At 53.2% G+C, this 12542-nt stretch overlaps 1 protein-coding gene across 3 annotated transcripts in view; it reads right to left on the bottom strand.

The window, feature by feature from the left end:
- The window catches only part of sbf1 (SET binding factor 1), an 82331-nt gene extending 82259 nt beyond the window's left edge, over positions 1 to 72 (bottom strand). For all 3 annotated transcript variants that reach the window (XM_079582864.1, XM_079582866.1, XM_079582865.1), the window contains exon 1: positions 1 to 72. This exon is cut by the window's left edge and continues 128 nt beyond it. The gene's annotated coding sequence lies outside the window, so the exon portion shown is untranslated.
- Positions 73 to 12542: the final 12470 nt, after the last annotated feature.

Here is a 12542-nt window from a genome sequence, read left to right as displayed (position 1 = left end):
GGGAGACACATCACGGGCGACAGTAGCATCCTTCCAGCTGCACCCCGCCGCCATACTGTCAGCCTGCCGTGCCCTGACAGCGGCCCGGCGCAGGCGCAGAGAGGGGCAAGGGTGCAGAGAGAGGGGCTCGGCTGCAGAGAGAGGGAGAGGGTGCAGAGAGAGAGGGGGACTCGGCTGCAGAGAGAGAGGGGGGCTCGGCTGCAGAGAGAGAGGGGGGCTCGGCTGCAGAGAGAGAGGCTCGGCTGCAGAGAGAGAGGCTCGGCTGCAGAGAGAGAGGGGGGCTCGGCTGCAGAGAGAGAGGGGGGCTCGGCTGCAGAGAGAGAGGCTCGGCTGCAGAGAGAGAGGAGAGGGTGTAGAGAGAGGGGCTCGGCTGCAGAGAGAGGGGGGGCTCGGCTGCAGAGAGAGAGGCTCGGCTGCAGAGAGAGAGGGGGGCTCGGCTGCAGAGAGAGGGGCTCGGCTGCAGAGAGAGAGGGGGGCTCGGCTGCAGAGAGAGGGGGGGCTCGGCTGCAGAGAGAGGGGGGGCTCGGCTGCAGAGAGAGGGGGGGCTCGGCTGCAGAGAGAGGGGGGGCTCGGCTGCAGAGAGAGGGGCTCGGCTGCAGAGAGAGGGGCTCGGCTGCAGAGAGAGGGGGGGAGGCTCGGCTGCAGAGAGAGAGGGGGGCTCGGCTGCAGAGAGAGGGGGGCTCGGCTGCAGAGAGAGGGGGGGAGGCTCGGCTGCAGAGAGGGGGGCTCGGCTGCAGAGAGAGGGGCTCGGCTGCAGAGAGAGGGGGGGCTCGGCTGCAGAGAGAGGGGGCTCGGCTGCAGAGAGAGGGGCTCGGCTGCAGAGAGAGGGGGGGCTCGGCTGCAGAGAGAGGGAGGCTCGGCTGCAGAGAGAGAGGGGATCGGCTGCAGAGAGAGGGGGGGAGGCTCGGCTGCAGAGAGAGGGGGGGCTCGGCTGCAGAGAGAGGGGGGGAGGCTCGGCTGCAGAGAGGGGGGGGGCTCGGCTGCAGAGAGAGGGGGGGAGGCTCGGCTGCAGAGAGAGGGGGGCTCGGCTGCAGAGAGAGGGGGGCTCGGCTGCAGAGAGGGGGGGGCTCGGCTGCAGAGAGAGGGGGGCTCGGCTGCAGAGAGAGGGGCTCGGCTGCAGAGAGAGGGGGCTCGGCTGCAGAGAGAGGGGGGCTCGGCTGCAGAGAGAGGGGGGCTCGGCTGCAAAGAGAGGGGCTCGGCTGCAGAGAGAGGGGGCTCGGCTGCAGAGAGACGGGGGCTCGGCTGCAGAGAGAGGGGGGCTCGGCTGCAGAGAGACGGGGGCTCGGCTGCAAAGAGAGAGGGGACTCGGCTGCAGAGAGAGAGGGGACTCGGCTGCAGAGAGAGGGGGGCTCGGCTGCAAAGAGAGAGGGGGGCTCGGCTGCAGAGAGAGGGGGGCTCGGCTGCAGAGAGAGAGGGGGCTCGGCTGCAGAGAGAGGGGGGGCTCGGCTGCAGAGAGAGGGGGGCTCGGCTGCAGAGAGAGGGGGGGCTCGGCTGCAGAGAGAGAGGGGGCTCGGCTGCAGAGAGAGAGGGGCTCGGCTGCAGAGAGAGGGGGCTCGGCTGCAGAGAGACGGGGGCTCGGCTGCAGAGAGGGAGGGGACTCGGCTGCAGAGAGAGAGGCTCGGCTGCAGAGAGAGGGGGGCTCGGCTGCAGAGAGACGGGGGCTCGGCTGCAAAGAGAGAGGGGACTCGGCTGCAGAGAGAGAGGGGACTCGGCTGCAGAGAGAGGGGGGCTCGGCTGCAAAGAGAGAGGGGGGCTCGGCTGCAGAGAGAGGGGGGCTCGGCTGCAGAGAGAGGGAGGCTCGGCTGCAGAGAGAGAGGGGGCTCGGCTGCAGAGAGAGGGGGGGCTCGGCTGCAGAGAGAGGGGGGCTCGGCTGCAGAGAGAGGGGGGGCTCGGCTGCAGAGAGAGAGGGGGCTCGGCTGCAGAGAGAGAGGGGCTCGGCTGCAGAGAGAGAGGCTCGGCTGAAGAGAGAGGGGGGGCTCGGCTGCAGAGAGAGAGGGGGGCTCGGCTGCAGAGAGAGGAGGCTCGGCTGCAGAGAGAGGGAGGCTCGGCTGCAGAGAGAGGGAGGCTCGGCTGCAGAGAGAGAGGGGGGCTCGGCTGCAGAGAGAGGAGGCTCGGCTGCAGAGAGAGGGAGGCTCGGCTGCAGAGAGAGGGGCTCGGCTGCAGAGAGAGGGGCCCGGCTGCAGAGAGAGGGGGGCTCGGCTGCAGAGAGAGGGACTCGGCTGCAGAGAGAGGGGCTCGGCTGCAGAGAGAGGGAGGCTCGGCTGCAGAGAGAGGGGCTTGGCTGCAGAGAGAGGGGGGCTCGGCTGCAGAGAGAGGGAGGCTCGGCTGCAGAGAGAGGGACTCGGCTGCAGAGAGAGGGGCTCGGCTGCAGAGAGAGGGAGGCTCGGCTGCAGAGAGAGGGGCTCGGCTGCAGAGAGAGGGGCTCGGCTGCAGAGAGAGGGGCTCGGCTGCAGAGAGAGGGGCTCGGCTGCAGAGAGAGGGAGGCTGCAGAGAGAGGGGGGCTCGGCTGCAGAGAGAGAGAGGGGCCCGGCTGCAGAGAGAGGGGGGGCTCGGCTGCAGAGAGAGGGGGGGCTCGGCTGCAGAGAGAGGGGCTCGGCTGCAGAGAGAGGGGGGCTCGGCTGCAGAGAGACGGGGGCTCGGCTGCAGAGAGAGGGGGGGCTTGGCTGCAGAGAGGGGGGCTCGGCTGCAGAGAGAGGGGGGGCTCGGCTGCAGAGAGAGGGGGGCTCGGCTGCAGAGAGAGGGGGGCTCGGCTGCAGAGAGAGGGGGGCTCGGCTGCAGAGAGAGGGGGGCTCGGCTGCAGAGAGAGAGGGGGGGGCTCGGCTGCAGAGAGAGAGGGGCTCAGCTGCAGAGAGAGAGGGGCTCAGCTGCAGAGAGAGGGGGGCTCGGCTGCAGAGAGAGGGGGGGCTCGGCTGCAGAGAGAGAGGGGGGGGCTCGGCTGCAGAGAGAGAGGGGCTCAGCTGCAGAGAGAGAGGGGCTCAGCTGCAGAGAGAGGGGGGGCTCGGCTGCAGAGAGAGGGGGGCTCGGCTGCAGAGAGAGAGGGGCTCGGCTGCAGAGAGAGAGGGGCTCAGCTGCAGAGAGAGGGGGGGCTCGGCTGCAGAGAGAGGGGGGGCTCGGCTGCAGAGAGAGAGGGGGGGGCTCGGCTGCAGAGAGAGGGGGGCTCGGCTGCAGAGAGAGGGGCTCGGCTGCAGAGAGGGGGGCTCGGCTGCAGAGAGAGGGGGGGCTCGGCTGCAGAGAGGGGGGCTCGGCTGCAGAGAGAGGGGGGGCTCGGCTGCAGAGAGAGGGGCTCGGCTGCAGAGAGAGGGGGGGCTCGGCTGCAGAGAGAGGGGGGCTCGGCTGCAGAGAGAGGGGGGCTCGGCTGCAGAGAGAGGGGGCTCGGCTGCAGAGAGAGAGGGGCTCGGCTGCAGAGAGAGGGGCTCGGCTGCAGAGAGAGGGGCTCGGCTGCAGAGAGAGGGGGGCTCGGCTGCAGAGAGAGGGGCTCGGCTGCAGAGAGAGAGGGGCTCGGCTGCAGAGAGAGGGGCTCGGCTGCAGAGAGGGGGGCTCGGCTGCAGAGAGAGGGGCTCGGCTGCAGAGAGGGGGGCTCGGCTGCAGAGAGAGGGGGGCTCGGCTGCAGAGAGAGGGGCTCGGCTGCAGAGAGAGGGAGGCTCGGCTGCAGAGATAGGGGCTCGGCTGCAGAGAGAGGGGCTCGGCTGCAGAGAGAGGGAGGCTCGGCTGCAGAGAGAGGGGCTCGGCTGCAGAGAGAGGGGCTCGGCTGCAGAGAGAGGGAGGCTCGGCTGCAGAGAGAGGGAGGCTCGGCTGCAGAGAGAGGGGCTCGGCTGCAGAGAGAGGGGGGCTCGGCTGCAGAGAGAGGGGCTCGGCTGCAGAGAGAGGGGGGCTCGGCTGCAGAGAGAGGGGCTCGGCTGCAGAGAGAGGGGCTCGGCTGCAGAGAGAGGGAGGCTCGGCTGCAGAGAGAGGGAGGCTCGGCTGCAGAGAGAGGGAGGCTCGGCTGCAGAGAGAGGGAGGCTCGGCTGCAGGCCCCAGCTGAAAAGACAAGATCTGCACCGTCTGCACAGACTACAGCACTGCACATTAACAAAAACAAAACAAAAAAAATCCACCAAAATACAATGAAAACACAACAAAAAGTTACTAAAATACAACAAAAAATTGTCAAAAATAAAATGAAAACTGATGAAAACACAACAAATAAGCAGAAAAAATGGACAAAAACAAAGACAAAACAGGCGACAACAAAATGATGAACAAGCAACGAAACAGTTGTGAAAGTTGTGATTGAAGGTCCTGAATCTGCAGCTGCTCCAGTCTGCAGGTTCATGACACAGGGGAGCTCCAGGGAGGGGCGGCTCTGGAGGAATGTCCCTCCGAGCAGAAGAATGTCCCGCAGAGGACACGGCCGTCCGTGGAGAGGGAAGTCATTACGCTCAGTGTGTTTAACCAGGGCTGTGACGAGGGCGAAGGAAGAGCAGAAAACAACACAGGCTGCAGAGCGAGACCACAACATGACAAACAACAACAAAACAACACAGGCTGCAGAGCAAGACCACAACATGACAAACAACAACAACAACAAAACAACACAGGCTGCAGAGCAAGACCACAACATGACAAACAACAACAACAACAAAACAACACAGGCTGCAGAGCAAGACCACAACATGACAAACAACAACAACAACAAAACAACACAGGCTGCAGAGCGAGACCACAACATGACAAACAACAACAACAACAAAACAACACAGGCTGCAGAGCGAGACCACAACATGACAAACAACAACAACAACAAAACAACACAGGCTGCAGAGCGAGACCACAACATGACAAACAACAACAACAACAAAACAACACAGGCTGCAGAGCAAGACCACAACATGACAAACAACAACAACAACACAGGCTGCAGAGCAAGACCACAACATGACAAACAACAACAACAACAAAACAACACAGCCTGCAGAGCGAGACCACAACATGACAAACAACAACAACAACACAGGCTGCAGAGCAAGACCACAACATGACAAACAACAACAACAACACAGGCTGCAGAGCAAGACCACAACATGACAAACAACAACAACAAGACAACACAGGCTGCAGAGCAAGACCACAACATGACAAACAACAACAACAAGACAACACAGGCTGCAGAGCAAGACCACAACATGACAAACAACAACAACAAGACAACACAGGCTGCAGAGCAAGACCACAACATGACAAACAACAACAACAAAACAACACAGGCTGCAGAGCGAGACCACAACATGACAAACAACAACAACAACAACAACACAGCCTGCAGAGCAAGACCACAACATGACAAACAACAACAACAACAACAACACAGGCTGCAGAGCAAGACCACAACATGACAAACAACAACAACAACAAGACAACACAGCCTGCAGAGCAAGACCACAACATGACAAACAACAACAACAACAAGACAACACAGCCTGCAGAGCAAGACCACAACATGACAAACAACAACAACAACAAAACAACACAGGCTGCAGAGCAAGACCACAACATGACAAACAACAACAACAACAAGACAACACAGCCTGCAGAGCAAGACCACAACATGACAAACAACAACAACAACAAGACAACACAGCCTGCAGAGCAAGACCACAACATGACAAACAACAACAACAACAAAACAACACAGGCTGCAGAGCGAGACCACAACATGACAAACAACAACAACAACAACAACAACAAGACAACACAGCCTGCAGAGCAAGACCACAACATGACAAACAACAACAACAACAACAACACAGCCTGCAGAGCAAGACCACAACATGACAAACAACAACAACAAAACAACACAGGCCGCAGAGCAAGACCACAACATGACAAACAACAACAACAACAACAACACAGCCTGCAGAGCAAGACCACAACATGACAAACAACAACAACAACAACAACACAGGCTGCAGAGCGAGACCACAACATGACAAACAACAACAACAACAACAACACAGCCTGCAGAGCAAGACCACAACATGACAAACAACAACAACAACAAGACAACACAGCCTGCAGAGCAAGACCACAACATGACACACAACAACAACAAGACAACACAGGCTGCAGAGCAAGACCACAACATGACAAACAACAACAACAACAACAACAAAACAACACAGCCTGCAGAGCAAGACCACAACATGACACACAACAACAACAACAACAACAAAACAACACAGGCTGCAGAGCAAGACCACAACATGACAAACAACAACAACAACAACAACAACACAGGCTGCAGAGCAAGACCACAACATGACAAACAACAACAACAACAACAACAACAACAAGACAACACAGGCTGCAGAGCAAGACCACAACATGACAAACAACAACAACAACAACACAGGCTGCAGAGCAAGACCACAACATGACAAACAACAACAACAACAACACAGGCCGCAGAGCAAGACCACAACATGACACACAACAACAACAACACAGGCTGCAGAGCAAGACCACAACATGACAAACAACAACAACAACACAGGCTGCAGAGCAAGACCACAACATGACACACAACAACAACAACACAGGCCGCAGAGCAAGACCACAACATGACACACAACAACAACAACACAGGCTGCAGAGCAAGACCACAACATGACACACAACAACAACAACACAGGCCGCAGAGCAAGACCACAACATGACAAACAACAACAAAACAACACAGGCCGCAGAGCAAGACCACAACATGACAAACAACAACAACAACAAAACAACACAGGCCGCAGAGCAAGACCACAACATGACAAACAACAACAAAACAACACAGGCCGCAGAGCAAGACCACAACATGACAAACAACAACAAAACAACACAGGCCGCAGAGCAAGACCACAACATGACAAACAACAACAACAACAAAACAACACAGGCCGCAGAGCAAGACCACAACATGACAAACAACAACAACAACAAAACAACACAGGCTGCAGAGCAAGACCACAACATGACAAACAACAACAACAACAAAACAACACAGGCTGCAGAGCGAGACCACAACATGACAAACAACAACAACAACAAAACAACACAGGCTGCAGAGCGAGACCACAACATGACAAACAACAACAACAACAAAACAACACAGGCTGCAGAGCGAGACCACAACATGACAAACAACAACAACAACAACAAAACAACACAGGCTGCAGAGCGAGACCACAACATGACAAACAACAACAACAACAAAACAACACAGGCTGCAGAGCGAGACCACAACATGACAAACAACAACAACAACAACAAAACAACACAGGCTGCAGAGCGAGACCACAACATGACAAACAACAACAACAACAAAACAACACAGGCTGCAGAGCAAGACCACAACATGACAAACAACAACAACAACAAAACAACACAGGCTGCAGAGCGAGACCACAACATGACAAACAACAACAACAACAAAACAACACAGGCTGCAGAGCGAGACCACAACATGACAAACAACAACAACAACAAAACAACACAGGCTGCAGAGCAAGACCACAACATGACAAACAACAACAACAACAAAACAACACAGGCTGCAGAGCAAGACCACAACATGACAAACAACAACAACAAAACAACACAGGCCGCAGAGCAAGACCACAACATGACAAACAACAACAACAACAAAACAACACAGGCTGCAGAGCGAGACCACAACATGACAAACAACAACAACAACACAGGCTGCAGAGCGAGACCACAACATGACAAACAACAACAACAAGACAACACAGGCTGCAGAGCAAGACCACAACATGACAAACAACAACAACAACAAAACAACACAGGCTGCAGAGCGAGACCACAACATGACAAACAACAACAACAACACAGGCTGCAGAGCAAGACCACAACATGACAAACAACAACAACAACAAAACAACACAGCCTGCAGAGCGAGACCACAACATGACAAACAACAACAACAACACAGGCTGCAGAGCAAGACCACAACATGACAAACAACAACAACAACACAGGCTGCAGAGCAAGACCACAACATGACAAACAACAACAACAAGACAACACAGGCTGCAGAGCAAGACCACAACATGACAAACAACAACAACAAGACAACACAGGCTGCAGAGCAAGACCACAACATGACAAACAACAACAACAAAACAACACAGGCTGCAGAGCGAGACCACAACATGACAAACAACAACAACAACAACAACACAGCCTGCAGAGCAAGACCACAACATGACAAACAACAACAACAACAAGACAACACAGGCTGCAGAGCAAGACCACAACATGACAAACAACAACAACAACAACACAGGCCGCAGAGCAAGACCACAACATGACAAACAACAACAACAACAACACAGGCCGCAGAGCAAGACCACAACATGACAAACAACAACAACAACAACAACAACACAGGCTGCAGAGCAAGACCACAACATGACAAACAACAACAACAACAACACAGGCCGCAGAGCAAGACCACAACATGACAAACAACAACAACAACAACAACAACACAGGCTGCAGAGCAAGACCACAACATGACAAACAACAACAACAACAACAACAACACAGGCTGCAGAGCGAGACCACAACATGACAAACAACAACAACAACAAGACAACACAGCCTGCAGAGCAAGACCACAACATGACAAACAACAACAACAACAAGACAACACAGCCTGCAGAGCAAGACCACAACATGACAAACAACAACAACAACAAAACAACACAGGCTGCAGAGCAAGACCACAACATGACAAACAACAACAACAACAAGACAACACAGCCTGCAGAGCAAGACCACAACATGACAAACAACAACAACAACAAGACAACACAGCCTGCAGAGCAAGACCACAACATGACAAACAACAACAACAACAAAACAACACAGGCTGCAGAGCGAGACCACAACATGACAAACAACAACAACAACAACAACAACAAGACAACACAGCCTGCAGAGCAAGACCACAACATGACAAACAACAACAACAACAACACAGCCTGCAGAGCAAGACCACAACATGACAAACAACAACAACAACAACAACAACACAGGCTGCAGAGCAAGACCACAACATGACAAACAACAACAACAACAACAACACAGGCTGCAGAGCAAGACCACAACATGACAAACAACAACAACAACAACAACACAGCCTGCAGAGCAAGACCACAACATGACAAACAACAACAACAAAACAACACAGGCCGCAGAGCAAGACCACAACATGACAAACAACAACAACAACAACAACAACACAGGCTGCAGAGCAAGACCACAACATGACAAACAACAACAACAACAACAACACAGCCTGCAGAGCAAGACCACAACATGACAAACAACAACAACAAAACAACACAGGCCGCAGAGCAAGACCACAACATGACAAACAACAACAACAACAAGACAACACAGCCTGCAGAGCAAGACCACAACATGACACACAACAACAACAAGACAACACAGGCTGCAGAGCAAGACCACAACATGACAAACAACAACAACAACAACAACAACAAAACAACACAGCCTGCAGAGCAAGACCACAACATGACACACAACAACAACAACAACAACAAAACAACACAGGCTGCAGAGCAAGACCACAACATGACAAACAACAACAACAACAACAACAACACAGGCTGCAGAGCAAGACCACAACATGACAAACAACAACAACAACAACAACAACAAGACAACACAGGCTGCAGAGCAAGACCACAACATGACAAACAACAACAACAACAACACAGGCTGCAGAGCAAGACCACAACATGACAAACAACAACAACAACAACACAGGCCGCAGAGCAAGACCACAACATGACAAACAACAACAACAACAACACAGGCCGCAGAGCAAGACCACAACATGACACACAACAACAACAACAACAACACAGCCTGCAGAGCAAGACCACAACATGACAAACAACAACAACAACAACACAGCCTGCAGAGCAAGACCACAACATGACACACAACAACAACAACAACAACACAGCCTGCAGAGCAAGACCACAACATGACAAACAACAACAACAACAACACAGCCTGCAGAGCAAGACCACAACATGACAAACAACAACAACAACAACACAGGCCGCAGAGCAAGACCACAACATGACACACAACAACAACAACAACAACACAGCCTGCAGAGCAAGACCACAACATGACAAACAACAACAACAACAACACAGGCCGCAGAGCAAGACCACAACATGACACACAACAACAACAACACAGGCCGCAGAGCAAGACCACAACATGACAAACAACAACAACAACACAGGCTGCAGAGCAAGACCACAACATGACACACAACAACAACAACACAGGCCGCAGAGCAAGACCACAACATGACACACAACAACAACAACACAGGCTGCAGAGCAAGACCACAACATGACACACAACAACAACAACACAGGCCGCAGAGCAAGACCACAACATGACAAACAACAACAAAACAACACAGGCCGCAGAGCAAGACCACAACATGACAAACAACAACAACAACAACACAGGCCGCAGAGCAAGACCACAACAAGACAAACAACAACAACAACAACAACACAGGCTGCAGAGCAAGACCACAACAAGACAAACAACAACAACAACAACAACACAGGCTGCAGAGCAAGACCACAACAAGACAAACAACAACAACAACAACAACACAGGCCGCAGAGCAAGACCACAACATGACAAACAACAACAACAACAACACAGGCCGCAGAGCAAGACCACAACATGACAAACAACAACAACAACAACACAGGCCGCAGAGCAAGACCACAACATGACACACAACAACAACAACAACACAGGCTGCAGAGCAAGACCACAACATGACAAACAACAACAACAACAACACAGGCCGCAGAGCAAGACCACAACATGACAAACAACAACAACAACAACACAGGCCGCAGAGCAAGACCACAACATGACACACAACAACAACAACAACACAGGCTGCAGAGCAAGACCACAACATGACAAACAACAACAACAACAACACAGGCTGCAGAGCAAGACCACAACATGACAAACAACAACAACAACAACACAGGCCGCAGAGCAAGACCACAACAAGACACACAACAACAACAACAACAACACAGGCTGCAGAGCAAGACCACAACATGACAAACAACAACAACAACAACACAGGCTGCAGAGCAAGACCACAACATGACAAACAACAACAACAACAACACAGGCCGCAGAGCAAGACCACAACATGACACACAACAACAACAACAACAACACAGGCTGCAGAGCAAGACCACAACATGACAAACAACAACAACAACAACACAGGCCGCAGAGCAAGACCACAACATGACAAACAACAACAACAACAACACAGGCTGCAGAGCAAGACCACAACATGACACACAACAACAACAACACAGGCCGCAGAGCAAGACCACAACATGACAAACAACAACAACAACACAGGCTGCAGAGCAAGACCACAACATGACACACAACAACAACAACACAGGCCGCAGAGCAAGACCACAACATGACACACAACAACAACAACACAGGCTGCAGAGCAAGACCACAACATGACACACAACAACAACAACACAGGCCGCAGAGCAAGACCACAACATGACAAACAACAACAACAACAACACAGGCTGCAGAGCAAGACCACAACATGACACACAACAACAACAACACAGGCCGCAGAGCAAGACCACAACATGACACACAACAACAACAACACAGGCTGCAGAGCAAGACCACAACATGACACACAACAACAACAACACAGGCCGCAGAGCAAGACCACAACATGACAAACAACAACAAAACAACACAGGCCGCAGAGCAAGACCACAACATGACAAACAACAACAACAACAAAACAACACAGGCCGCAGAGCAAGACCACAACATGACAAACAACAACAAAACAACACAGGCCGCAGAGCAAGACCACAACATGACAAACAACAACAAAACAACACAGGCCGCAGAGCAAGACCACAACATGACAAACAACAACAACAACAAGACAACACAGCCTGCAGAGCAAGACCACAACATGACAAACAACAACAACAACAAGACAACACAGCCTGCAGAGCAAGACCACAACATGACAAACAACAACAACAACAAAACAACACAGGCCGCAGAGCAAGACCACAACATGACAAACAACAACAACAACAAAACAACACAGGCCGCAGAGCAAGACCACAACATGACAAACAACAACAACAACAAGACAACACAGGCTGCAGAGCAAGACCACAACATGACAAACAACAACAACAACAAAACAACACAGGCTGCAGAGCAAGACCACAACATGACAAACAACAACAAAACAACACAGGCCGCAGAGCAAGACCACAACATGACAAACAACAACAAAACAACACAGGCCGCAGAGCAAGACCACAACATGACAAACAACAACAACAAAACAGCACAACTATAAATGCAACCTTTCTGACAGATTCCTCAAACCAATA

The sequence above is a fragment of the Gobius niger genome, assembly GCF_951799975.1.
Source record: "Gobius niger genome assembly, chromosome: 2".
Classification (NCBI taxonomy): Eukaryota; Metazoa; Chordata; class Actinopteri; order Gobiiformes; family Gobiidae; genus Gobius; species Gobius niger.
This window is presented reverse-complemented; position numbering and strand designations above follow the sequence as displayed.